Here is a 14,268-nt window from a genome sequence, read left to right on the forward strand (position 1 = left end):
TAACAGAAGGAGGAAGAGAAGGAGAAAATGGCGACTGAGATGTCGCCAAAGCAGAAGGGGGGAGGGAAAGGCAAGATGGTGACTAAAAGGGGAGGGTAGAGTAAAGGAGAGGAGGCTAGTTTCCCAAGATGTGGTGGTGGCCCTGGTCTTTTAAAGGAAGATGAATCAAGGGGGTCAGAAAAGGATGAATTTTCATTGGAGAGAAGTGGGTATTTGGGAGTTTCTTTGGCTAGGAGAACCTGAGCCATAGAGCAGGAGATACAAAGGGAGGGGTGGGAGCGCAGAAGGAAAAAAGCCTGGATATAAGGAATTTCGGCCCATTTGTTGTTCCCCTGGCAAAAGCTGTAGAGGTTTGTAAGGATATCAAAATCGAAAGTCCCATCCTCAGGCCAATGAGAACCATTATCCAATTGATACTGGGGTCAAGCCTTTTTACAAAAGTAAGTGAGGCGTTTGGGCCGGATGTCTGGAAGTAAATCCAGTGTGGATAGGTTTGTCAGAAAACAACCCAGAGGAGTATAAGGTTTGGTTTTTGAGGACTTATTGCCAATACTGATGGGTCTCAAAGGACAAAGGACTGGCCCAGGGGGTGTCGGCATCCCAACGCCCTGAGAGAGTCATCAGAGCTCTTATGAGCGGAGACTCGTCTCCCCAGGGGACGTCTCACCCTGGTTTGAGGCCCTTTCAGGTCCTGGACCTGAATTTGGGAGGGAAATGAGAAGCGGAGTGTCCACACAACTTTTCAAGTCCTGGGAAAAGGAGCGAGGCTTGCGGGCATCCCCGTTCACCTCAGCCCTCGGAATAGAACCTGACATGAATTCATGATTTTGGAGAGTAATTTATGGACAGGCTCTCTCGGAACTGTGAGTCCCGGCAGCAGGGCTAGGAGGGGAGGGACTTACCCAATCTGTGGAGGATGCAGCGGCTGTTCGAAGGATCCCTTGTCGCTGGCTTTGTGGAGGAAGGAGAAGAGAGGAAGCCGGGGCGCCCTTGGTCAGGCAGACAGCACCTGTTCTCCTCTCCTGGGTTTTGGCACCAAGATGAAAGATTTAAAAGGTGAAAGGGTGAGAAAGAAGAAAGGTAGACCAGGAATTTAAAATGGGTGGGTTTGTTTCTGCACTCCTGGGTAGAGCTCACCAAACCCAAGATCAAGAGAGGTGAGTCTGCATGTGGGCTTCGGTGTGGGCAGCTTTTAAGGATGGAGGTCAGGTGATGTCCGGAAGGGGTGGGTCATTAGTTCTGGAAGTCAGCGTGGGAGGGGCAACACAGCCTCTGCAGCTCCAGTTGCAGTGCCCTTCCCCGTTCCCCTGACCTAACAATCCCCTTTCCAGCTAATATCACAGTCCACCTATTTGGGAACCAGGGAGTCTCATTCTCTTAGATCTTGCCCCTCCTTTTCCCCTTTGCCCCCTAGTCAGTAGTTTTCATGCCCTTCCGGGACACTTCAGGTCTTCCAAAATAAAACATCTGCTAAAATATGACTTCTCCTAAAGATATTGAGACCATCTCTTTCATTATTTACTCCACCTCTTTTCTCTGCTTACTAAGATGAACAAAACCCAAACCAAAATGTCTCTCAAAAAGAGGAAAGAGTAGAACGGAAAACTTGTCCTACTACTAGATTAAAAGGGGGAAATCAAGGAAAATTCCGTCCTTTTAAAAATCCCTTAAAAAAAGAGGAAGTCCACAGTTATTCTTTTTTAGTAGGGGAACAAACAGGCAGAGTTTAGAAATTCCTAATTTATAAGAAGTGCCTTCACTGTTGTATAAAAGTCCTGTTGTTTGGGAGACAGACATGAATTCAGCTGTAAAGACTAAGCATATATGAAGGTGAGGGGTCCCAAAAAGGGAGTGCTGGTTGTAAATTGAGAATAGAAGTAACCACCTGAGGTTTCCAATAAGAACACATGTGTTCTGAAGCAGGAAGGGGCTGTCTGACAACTTGGCCCAGGCTTATAGGCAGAGGCAGGGTCACAACAATGATGCGCCGAGGTTCTGTGAGCACTTCTACTATGTCACGTGCCATAATAAGCATTTTATTTGCTTTGTCTCAATTAATCCTCAATTAATTGAGGATTATTAATTAATTAATTAGTTAATTGTCTAAATTATGGTATACAGTCCTCTGAGCCCTATACCATAGTCACCCCCACTTTACAGATAAGGAAACTAAATTCAGACAAGCTAAGTAAACTGCAATCTTACAGCTCAAGGCAGAGAGAAGGGCAGAAGCCTTATGAAAAGTCAAGGCCCAGAGTTGAGATCAGAGAGACTTGGGGACCCAGTCATGTGCAGCCGTCATTAGAAGGACTAGTCCTTCAAAATTGAAAACTTTGAGCTAGAGCCTGCTTCCACCAGACACAACTCTTGAACATAACTCATCTGTGAACACCATGGCAAAGTCTTATGTCTCTGACTTCATCTGCCCCTCACCCCACCCAAACGCTTGCTCCTCAGAACTTGGACCTCGGAGCAGCAGCAGCAGCAACAGCTCTAGGAGCTTGTTAGAAATGCAGAACTACAGACCTTGACCTCAGACCTGTAAGTCAAGTTCTGCATTGTGACAAGATCCCCAGGGGATTTCTAATGCACATAACAGTTTGAGAATTGGTTAGGACTCTTTAGAGACTTTGAGAAAGACAAGTGTTTTAGTTTTTTTCTTTTCTTTCTTTTTCTTATGTGGCTATGTTAATGATTCTGAGCAATATTCACCTCAGCTTTGTGGGTGGTTAGTGGTTAATAGCTTAATGGTTAAGAATACAGGCTTTGAAATAAACTTCTGAATTCAAATCTCAACTCCAATTTTTTAGAGAAACAAATCTTTTTTTCTCTTTTTTTTAACTAGAAAAACACAGTTTACATATCTACACCTTGCATTAGCATGATTTGTTACAATTCATGAAAGAATACTTTTATAATTGTATTATTAACTATGGCCTATCACTTACAAGAAGGTTCACTGCTTGAGCTCAAATTATTATTATTGTTGTTGTTATTTTTTGCGTGGGCAGGCACTGGGAATCGAAACCCGGGTCTCTGGCATGGCATATGAGAACTCTGCCTCCTGAGCCATCGTGACCTGCCCTTGACCTCACATTATTTAAGTATTCTTCAGCAAGTTATTTAACTTTTCTGTCTTAACTTTCTTATGTGATAAAAACTGCACTTGAGACATAAGGACTACATAAGTACTTGTTGTTTTTATTGTCTTTATTTTATAATTATATCATCATTATTTATCATCATCATCATTGCCACCGATACTCTCTATCCCTTTCCCTTGGCCATTATTAGAAATGTTGAAATTATTTGGAGGATATCAAAATTAATGGAAAGTATAAATGAATTTTATTAAAGTGCCTGTGTGATAAAATATAGATGCTTTTGCCAAGAACATTCTTTCCTTTGAAGTTCTTACCATTTCCATAAAGCTGTCACTTTTATGCAAAAGATACCCTGGTCTTATCTTTTTCCTGGCCTTAGTTCCAGCCCAGAGCTCCAAGCTCCTGCTGACCCTTTATCTAAATGTTCTACCATCAACTCCCACTCAGCAGGTCCAAAACTGAACCAAACATCTCTCCCCACAAGCCAGCTTGTCCTCCAGACATGAGGCTTAAAACTTTGACACTTCCTTTTGTTTCTTTTGAATTCCATCGAGAGCCACATAGTCACCAACTTTCTACTGAAGTAAGGCTCAGTTCTTTTGTATTTAAGGACCAGTTCACTCTTTTCAATTGCAATCCCTCAGATCAATATTTTTGTACAATATAAAATGAAGTATGAGATAAGTAAATAATAAAGAGTTATAAAAAGTACAAACAAGACCAACTTTATTTTAAAGTCAGACCCAAAATTAATTTTAATAAATAAATACAAACATAAGAAAAGGAAAGAGAAAATTGAAAAAACTACTTGTGTTAGTTTGAAGCTGAATGGACTCCATAAAATCATGTTCTTAATGCTAACTAATTCTTGTGGTTGTAAACCTACTGCAGGTGGGACCTTTCAATTAGATTGCTTCATGCCCCTTGCCATGTGACAGAGGAGTCCAGATTGCCAGCAGCCAGTGTTCAGGAAGGATGTATTGTCTTGATGATGCATAAATATGGACATTTTCATGACTTCAGAACAGTAAGCTTATAAACTAATAAATTCCCAGTCTTAGAAGCCAACCCATTTCTGATATACTGCTTTCAGCAACCTAGCAAACTAAAACAAATTTTGGTACCAAGAAAGTGGGGTGCCATATTGCAAATACTGAAAATGTGGGAACAGCTTTATAAACCAATTAGGGAAAGATTCTGGAAGAATTATGAGATGCTTGATAAAAATGAGATGCTTTGAAGAGACTGTTGTTAGAAATATGATACTTCTGATGAGGTCTTAGACAGAAATGATGAATGTGTCATTGCAAACTAGAACAAAGTCGATCCTTGTTTTAAAGTGGCAGAAAATTTGGCAAAATTTAGTCCTGATGTTGGATAAAAGGCAGAACTTTAAAGTGATAAGCTTGGATATTTAGTTAGGAGATTTCCAAACTAAATATGGAAAGTGCAGGCTGATTTCTCCTTACAGCTTATAGTAAAATGGAAGAGGAAAGGAATAAGTTGAGAACTGAATTCCTGGGTACAAAGAAACCAGGCACTGATGGTTGGGAAATTCTGAGCTTCTGGAAAATGAGCCCTCAGAAAATAGTGCTCCATGTGAGGATTTAACTAAACGTGAATCAGTCAGCAATTTCAGTGCAAGTCCGAGTTAGAAATGCAGTTCTCCGGGAAGGATCTGTGGAAAGCCCTACTATCTGACAGTTGGGACCCCTATGTACTGCCTGAGAAGCTGACAAGGCTTTTGTGATATCTATATAAATGGACCCACTGCCAGCCCAAACTAAAAAGGGACAGATTGAAGGAAAAATTATTTCAAAGGTAGAACCATGGAAGCTGCAGTCTGAAGCAAAGAGAGTGGACCCACCAACATATGTGGAAAGCGTAAGTATGCCTTGGAGTTTGCAGAGGGTGGGCCTTCTGCCCTCTTGTTCAGAAAAACTGTTACCCCCCCATGCCAGTCTGAAACTATTATGTACCCCAGAAAAGGCATGTCCTGTAATCCTGATTCAATATTGTGGGATGGAAACTTTGATTGGATTGTTTCCAAGAAGATGTCACACAACCAATTATGGGTAGGACCTTTTGATTAGACAGAGATGTGACTCCACCCATTCAAGGTGGGTCTTGGTTAGTTTACTGGAGTCCTTTAAATAGGGAAACATTTTGGAGAAACCCCAGACGCAGACACTTGGAGAATAATTGCTTCAGAGGCCGATAGAGATGCAGACATTTGGAGATGCTTGGAGTGTTGACAGAGAGAGCAGACACCTAGACACAGGCAGAGCTCAACAGACATCGCCTTGTACTTTCCCATGAGATGCTAAGCAAGCCAGAACACAGACTTTTGTATCAGAGGAGCTAAGTAAAGGCACACAGATGCTTAGAGAGGAAACCACTGGCATCAGAAGCCAGAAGTAATGAAACAGGTAACAAAGACCAGCAGACACCAGTCATGCCTTTCCATGTGACAGACATTAGTCTTTCTTGAGTCAAGGGTTTTTTTTCTGGATGCCTTAGTTTGAACATTTTTATGACCTTAGAACTGAAAATTAGTAATAATAAATTCCCCTTTTAAAAGCAGTTCCATTTCTGATATATTACATTCCAGCAGCTTTAACAAACTAATACACCACCCAGGGCTCTTGGATGCAAGGGTGGGTATGGTTGGGGGAGTAGGAGGGGATTGTGGAGAAATTGACTGCTGCCCCGGTGTTTGTGAGGCTGGAGTGGAGAGCATGGCCACTGCACTAGCAGTTGCAAAACGTGGGGCTGCCACTCCATCAGGCCCTGAGGACAAGGCATCCTTCTATAGAAGTCTCTCAGACCTTGAAATCTAATGAAGTATACCCTGCAGGGGATTGGAACTGTTTGGGGCTACTGACCCCCATTTTCCTTCTGAATTCTCCCTTCAGCAATGGGAATGTTTACTCTATGACTGTCTTTCCTTTGTATATTGGAAGCAGATAACGCTCTAAATTTCACAGGTCTACAACTGGTGGGAATTGTGCTCCAGGACAGACCACACCTATATACAATTTATATACAATTTATAAATTGGAATTTACATCATACTTAATATTATTACTGAAATTGTTCAAGCCTTTTGAGACATTGTGATGGAATGTCTTTGCATATAGAAAGAACATGTCCATTGGGGGTCCAGCAGATGGAATGTGGTAGTTTGAAGCTGAATGAACCCCAGAAAATCATGTTTTTAAAGCTAATCCATACCTGCATGTATAAACCTATGATGGTGACACAGCTTGATTAAGTTATTTCAGGCCCCAGGTGAATCTTAATCTTCTTGTTGAAGTGCTTTATAAGTGGGATGAATACAGAGAGAGACATGGAGAGAAAGTCATGAAGCAAGAAGCCAGAAGCAACAAAACCTGAAGAGAAGGAAGAAAACCAGCAGACACCACCATGCGCCTTGCTATGTGACAAAGGAGTCCAGGATCGCAGGCAGCCAGTCTTCGGTAAGAAAATATCTTCTTAGTGTGTCTAAGTTTGGATATTTTCACAGCCTCAGAACCATAAAGTTGTAAACATAAATTCCCAAGGTTAAAAGCCAACCCATTTCTGGTATATTGCTTTCAGCAGCCTAGCAGACTAAAACACTACTCATTTATTCAAAGTGTACATATAAGTGATTAATATGGTTTATTGCTATTACAATCATAACTTTTTGCTTTTCTACAAATTGTAACAATTAAGTAAAATAGAATTCCCCATAGGAAACACCAATATGAACACTTTGAAGAAATGCTGTTCTTTTGTAGCTATTAAAAGTTTTAATATGACAGACAAGCTTGCTTCTTGCTTGAAAATGCATCCAATCTGTTGACAATAATGCTGCTTTCCAGAGGATACTGTGTACCTAACCATTTCTGTGTTTTTGTTTTATTTAAATAACACTCATGTTTGAAAAACCAATCTCACATAGCATATTAGTAAGAATTTTAAAAAGAGACTTTAAAGAAATTTGAGGAAGCTGAGGGTATTCAGGTTTAACTTTTATATAAGATAAAGAAAGTAATGCTCTATTTTCAAAATCAATCCTCAATCTTTTACCAGTAGCCAGTTCCAGCAATTTGCTCTGTAAATTTACATAAATATAATTTTGCATAAATATATACATAAATATAATTTAAAATTATATTAAATGAAAGAAATAGATTCTGGATCCCTGAATTCCTAAGCATAGATTTTCTTTTGAAGGAAAATAAAATAAAATTGAAACAAATATGTAAGGTCTTACCAATAACTTATCATACATGTTCAATATTAAAACTGAATTGATAAATCATGATATATAAATAACTCGTCTTATATGTCAACAATTTGTAGGAACTCTGTTCATCCAAGTTTCTAATTTTTGTTTTTCCATTTTGTTCATGAAAAACATTTTGCATTCCTTCCTTAAATGGAAGCATTAAAATCATTAAAAAATAACAAAGATATCAGACAAATAAGTATGTCTAGCTAATTCATAACTTTCAAAACTTGAGATCAAACTGCCTTCATATCTTGAAGTAACAATGTAAGTTTTGCTCTGTAATTCAAATAGTAAAAAAACCTTTCTTCTTGATAATCACAAATAGGCAGGAACCATTGTTAAGATCAGCATCTTTATAAGCATGTAGTAAAGAGAATATCTGAAAGAAAAAATGCATTGACCTCACATAATCCATAATTTTTATTGTCATTAAGAACATTATTTAATTCAATTGATAATGTTTTTTCATAGTGTGAATTTATCCATGAAGGAAGAAATTATATACATTGGGAAAAATTCTTAATGTGAGTAACCACTCCAGAATATTTTCTTGTTATGGTTAAATATCAGAACATATTAGTATGGAAAATTTAAATTTAAAAGCATACTTGTTGACAATATAATCCTTTAGAATTTTATTTAGTTCAGAGCTAGTTGTGTTTGTTGCCAATGAAGGAAAAAAGTCAGTCTTCCTTCACGTTACCATCAAGTGCAAATTATACATGTATTAATAAAGTTACAATGGAAGGTATTTTGGCTCCTTTATTTGTTCTATGAAATAATATTTCATACCATTTGCTACTGTTCTATTGGAAACAGAGAGCTGACTTTGCCCAAAATTTACACAACACTTCAAAGTTAACATCCTTAATGCAGTCTTTTACCAATGTCTTGGAATTGTGTATATTTATTTTAATTTTATCAACCTGAAGTGATATTTAATAAGGAGCCCAGAAACACCAAAATATTTATGAGAAATTTTATATCCATCAGTTTAAAAATCAATACTCTTTCTCTTGAATAATTCTTTGGTTTTGAACTTATTTCTTGATATATTGCATATAAATGCTACCTAAATTTTGGTGTTTTCATGCTTCACTAGGCAATATTCTTCCACTACTGATAAAACATATTGTTGTTTTAGCCATAATGATCAATTATGGCTACAAAATTAGACTCAATTTAATGAGATACATTTGAGTAAAACCAGGACAAATTTTTTTCATTTTCATATCTTCTGATCATTTCCCATCATCATTTGGTTCATTACTTTTGCTGCACTCAGAAAAAGTGTGTCTATTTCTTGACAAAAATGTAAAAGCCAGGAAAACAGTTAGGTTGTTCCTTAAAAAGTTACACATAGGTCTCCTTCTCCCTCTTGCTCTCTTTTTCTCTCTCTTTTGTGAGTTATAGCAGCCGCTGCTTTTTTAGGGGGGGTGGGCATGGGCAGGCTCTGGGAATTGAACCCAGGTCTCCAGCATGGCAGGCAAGAATTCTGCCACTGAGCCACTGAGCAACCATTACCTTTTGAACAGTTGCCTTTTGAGGTGCCATACACACTGAAGTCCTGGCAACTACTACTCCTCTCCTCCTCCTCTACCTCTTCGTTGTCCTCCTCCTCCTCACCACCACCATCTCTGTCATTCACCACTAACACCATAAAAATCTACAGTCGAGATTCAATGAAAAAAAAAGTACAATTCTGAATTGTTCCAAACTCTGGAGGAAGATATAGACTGCAGAAGGACCATACAAATGTCAAATTGAAGAAAGAGAAAAATACCAGGTGGGAAACTCCCATCTCAGACCATCCAGTCCTCTCCCTTCCCCATCATTTGGTCTCAGACAGTACAGGAAGGGCACAGAAACAGCAGCTGGGATATCTCCCATCAGGGACATAGAATATAAACTCTCTCACATCAGTAAGACAGACCCCCCAACAGCTTAGAGACCCAGGGGACAGGAGAGGACATTTCAAGGCCCAGATTAGTGAGGGACAACAGTCTGAGAAAATGTGGAAAGAGACACTACTTTATCCCTAGGTCCAAAAGCCCTTCCCCCACCCCTGAGGGAAACAGCAGCGGGAGGTCTGATCCTTGCCTAGGGGAAAGCTGAACACTGGGACAGCTGGGGAAGTCCTCTGAAAAAACAAAGTGGGGGATACAGCCATATATTGAGCCAGATTTTGGTCAGCAGAGTGAGGGCTGAAATCACAGTTTCATCTCTATTTGGTCAGATACAGGCTGGGAACTAGAAGGTAAACACCTTCTGAGGACGATTAAGTTACTGAACAGTGCCATATGCTGGGAAGACTGGAAGTATGAGAGAATTGAAGGACTTTTAACAGTCTTTCTAGAACCTATCTCAGGACCACTGGAGCTTGTCTACACTCCCTGCATGGGAACCTGCCCCTGTTTGGGCTGAGAAATATGGATGACCTAACTTTTTTTAAAGCAGTGCCCTAAAACAAACCCAGATCTTATGAGCAAGTAAAAAAAAAAAAAAAAAAAAACAGAACACCACTGGGGGCAAGCAGACTTGTTTTACCCCAAAACAGAGACCCTGCTGTGGTGTCCAGTGCCTATCCACCTTATACCTGAAGCAAGCCTCTGTGGGTGTCTGGTTTTGGGGGTAAGCCATGGGGTAGAGCTGAACTGACAACTGGCTGGCCAGAGAGAAGAATAGAGAGAGAATAAAGTCAACCAACAAGAAAACCACAGGCAAAAGAGAGGAAATGACTTCCAGAATAAACTAATCAAAAAATCAGATGTCTAGACACAGCAAAAAATCATGACTCATACCAGGAAGAACAAAAATATGGATCAACTGAAGGAACAAACTAACACCTCGACTGAGATACAAGAGTTGAAACAACTAATTAAAAATGTTCAAGCAAATCTTCTAAATCAAATCAAGGATTTGAAGGAAGATGTTGTGTAAAGAGATGAAGGATACAAAGAAGACACTAGATATCCACATGGAAGAACTCAAAAGGTTGAAAAAACAAATAGTAGATCTTATGGGAATGAAAGTTATAATAAATGAAATGAAAAATACAAGGGAAACATGCAAAAACAGATCTGAAGAGGCAGAATAAACGATTAGTAAACTAGAAGACAAAGCACCTGAAATACTACACACAAAAGAACACATAGGGAAAAGAATGGAAAAATTTGAGCAGGGTCTCATGAAAGTGAATGACAACAGAAAGCATACAAATATACATGTTGTGTGTGCTCCAGAAGGAGAAGAGAAGAGGAGAGGGGCAGAAAGAATATTGGAGGAAATAATCACTGAAAATTGTTCAGCTTTTATGAAAGGAATAAAATTACATGTCCAAGAAGTGCAGCGTACCCCAATCAGAAGAGATCTGAATAAACCTATTCCAAGACAATTACTAATCAGATTATCAAGTGTCAAAGATAAAGAATTCTGAAAGCAGAAAGAGAAAAGTGATCCATCACAATCAAGGGAAGCTCCATAAGACTGTTGGAACATGAATCCAGACAGCTTCTCCAGAGTCCAGTGGATCTCTCAGCAGAAACTATAAGAGCAAGAAGGTACTGGGATACTATATTTAAGATACTGAAAGAAAAAAACTATCAGCCAGGAATTCTATATCCAGCAAAACTGTCCTTTAAAAAAGTGAGAGTTTTAAAACTTTATGGATATACAGACATGGAGAGAATTCATGAACAAGAGACTTGCTCTACAAGAAACAGTAAAGGGAACGGATAGAAAAAGCCAGGAGAGGGAGGTTCAGAGAAGAGTGTAAAAATGAAGTTTAGCAGTAAGGATAACTAATAGACTAAAAAGAGAAAGAAACAATATGATATGCCATAAAATCCAGAAGATAAAATGGTAGAAGAAAATTCTGTTTTTATGATAATAACATTAAATGTTAAAGGATCAAACTCCCCAATCAAAAGTCATAGATTGGTAGGATGGATTTGAAAAAAAAAGACACTATATGCTGTCTATAAGAGACTCACTTAAGACCCAAGGACAAAAACAGGTTGAAAGTGAAAGGTTGGAAAAAAGATATGTCATGCAAACAACAACCAAAAAAAGAGTAGGAATAGCTGTACTGATATCATATTAGAGTTAAAATGTAAAAAAACATAAAAGAGAAAAAAGACATGACTTATTAATGAAAGGGACAATCTATCAAGAAGAAATAGCAATCATACATATTTATACACTGAGCCAGAGTACCCCAAAATACATGAGACAAACAATAACATCACTGAAGGAAGAAGTAGACACTTCTACAATAATAGTTGAGAGACAATACATCACTCTCATCAATGGTTAGAACATCTAGACAGAACACCAATAAGGAAAGAGAAATTTTGAGTAATATGAAAAATGAACTAGATTTAGCAGACATTTATAGAACATTGCACCCAACAACAGCAGGATAAACATTTTTCTGAAGAGTTCATGAATCGTTTTCAGGGATAAACCACACATGGGGTCACAAAACAAATCTGAATAAATTTTAAAAGATGGAATTATACAAAGCACCTTCTTGGATCTTAATGGAATGTAGTCAGAAATTAATAACAGGCAGAAGGCTGGAAAATTCACAAATATATGGAGGCTAAACAACATACTCTTAAACAACCAACAGGCCAAGTAAGAAATTACAAGAGAAATCAGTAAATACCTTGTGGCAAATGAAATTGAGGACACAACATACCAAAGCTTATGGAACACAGCAAAGGCAGTGCTGAGAAGGAAGTCCACTGCCCTAGATGCCTATATTAAAAAGGACAAAAGAGCAAAATCAAGGGATTAACAGCTCACCTAGAGGAACTAGAGAAAGAACAGCAGACTAACCACAAAACAAACAGAAGGAAAGAAACCACAAAGATTAGAGCAGGAAAAAATGAGACTGAGAACATGAAAATGATAGAATCAATAAAACTAGAAGTTGGTTTTTTAAGAAAATCAATAAAATTGATGGACTCTTAGCTAGGCTGACAAAGTAAAAGAGAGAGGATGCAAATAAATAAAAATAAGAAATGGGAGAGGTAACAAAACTACTGGCTCCACAGAATTAAAGGGGTAAGGAAATGATACTATGAACAATTATTTGCTAACAAAACAAATAACTTAGACAAAATGGATAAGGTTCTAGATAAGCACAAACAACCAACACTGAATTGAGAAGAAATAGAAGAAAACCAAGCTCAAAAACCAAGCACAAGTAAAGAGATTGAATCAGTGGTCAAAAAAAAAAACTCCCCCAAAAGAAAAATCCAGAACCAGATAGCTTCATATGTGAATTCTACCAAGCATTTATGAAATAATTAGCATCAATCCTGCTCAAACTCTTCAAAAAAATTCACATTTCAAAGCTACCTAACTCATTCTATGAAGCCGACATCAACCTAACACCAAAACCAGGCAAAGATAAATTTTTATTGTCTTTAATAAAATAAAGAAAAAAGAAAATTACAGACCAATCTCTTTAATGAATATAGGTGGAAAAATGAACAACAAAATACTTGAAAATTGAATCCAGCAGCACATTAAAAGAATTATACATCATGGCCAAGTGCGTTTTATTCCAGGCATGCAAGTGTGGTTCAACACAAGAAAATCAATTAATGTAATACACCATATCAGTAAATTAAAGAGGAAAACCACATGACTATCTCAGTTGGTGCAGAAAAGGTACCTCAGCATCCTTTCTTAATGAAAACACTTCAAAGGATAGGAATAGAAGGAAACTTCCTCAACATGATAGAGGGAATATATGAAAAACTCACAGCTAACATCATACAAAGTGGGGAAAGACTGAAAGCTTTCCCCTCTAAGATCATGAACAAGACAAGGATGCCCACTGTCACTTCTTTTGTTATTCAACATTGTGCTGGAAGTTCTAGCTAAAACAATTAGGCAAGAAAAAAAAAGGCATCTGTGTTGGTTTGAAATTATCATGTACCTCAGAAAAGCCAGGTTTTAATCCTGATTCAATCTGGTGGAGGCAGCTATTTCTTTTCATCCTGATTCAAGAATGAAGGTTGGAATCTTTTGATTAGATTATCTCCATGAAGATGTGGCATGCCAACTGTGGGTATTAAAATTTCATTAAATGGAGCTGTGACTCCACCCATTCCAGGTGGGTATTGATTAGATTACTGGAATCCTTTAAAAGAGGAAACATTTTGGAGAGTCAGAAACGACAGAGCCTAGAGAAGTGACAGAAGTCTTAAAGCTAACAGAAACTTCACAGCAGAGCTGACACAGATGCAGATATGTGGAGAACAGAGACACAGAAGTTTGGAGATGCTTGGAGCCAAGCAGATGCTGTCATGAGCTGATAAGTAAACCCAAACCTAGAGAGAGCCAAAGAAGCCAAGAGATGAAAGTTAGCCCCAGGGAAGCAAAGTGAGGAATGCCCACAGGAACAGAGTCTGAAAGCATGGAGCCCAGGAGCAAGGGACCAGCAAGGGACCAGCATACCTTCCCAGTTGAGAGAGATGTTCCATATGCATCAGCCTTTCTTGAATTAAGGTATCTTTTCCTTCATGTGTTAGTTTATAATAGGCTTAGAACTGTAAACTTGTAACTTATTAAATCCCTCTTTATAAAAGCTGTTCCAGTTCTGGTATATCACATTCCATGTGCTTGCAAACTAACCAGCATCCAAATTGGAAAGGAAGAAGTAGAAATTGCACTGTTTGCAGATAACATGATCCTAAATGTAGAAAATCTTTGAATATCTACTGAAAACCTATTACAGCTTACAAATGAGTATGGCAAAATGGCAGGATACAAGATCAACACACAAAAATCAGTAGTGTTCCATACACCAGCACTGAGCAATCTGAGGACTAAGAAATTAAGGACTAATAAATTAAGGAAGACCTAAAT

The sequence above is a fragment of the Tamandua tetradactyla genome, chromosome 20 (genome assembly GCF_023851605.1).
Source record: "Tamandua tetradactyla isolate mTamTet1 chromosome 20, mTamTet1.pri, whole genome shotgun sequence".
Taxonomy (NCBI): Eukaryota; Metazoa; Chordata; class Mammalia; order Pilosa; family Myrmecophagidae; genus Tamandua; species Tamandua tetradactyla.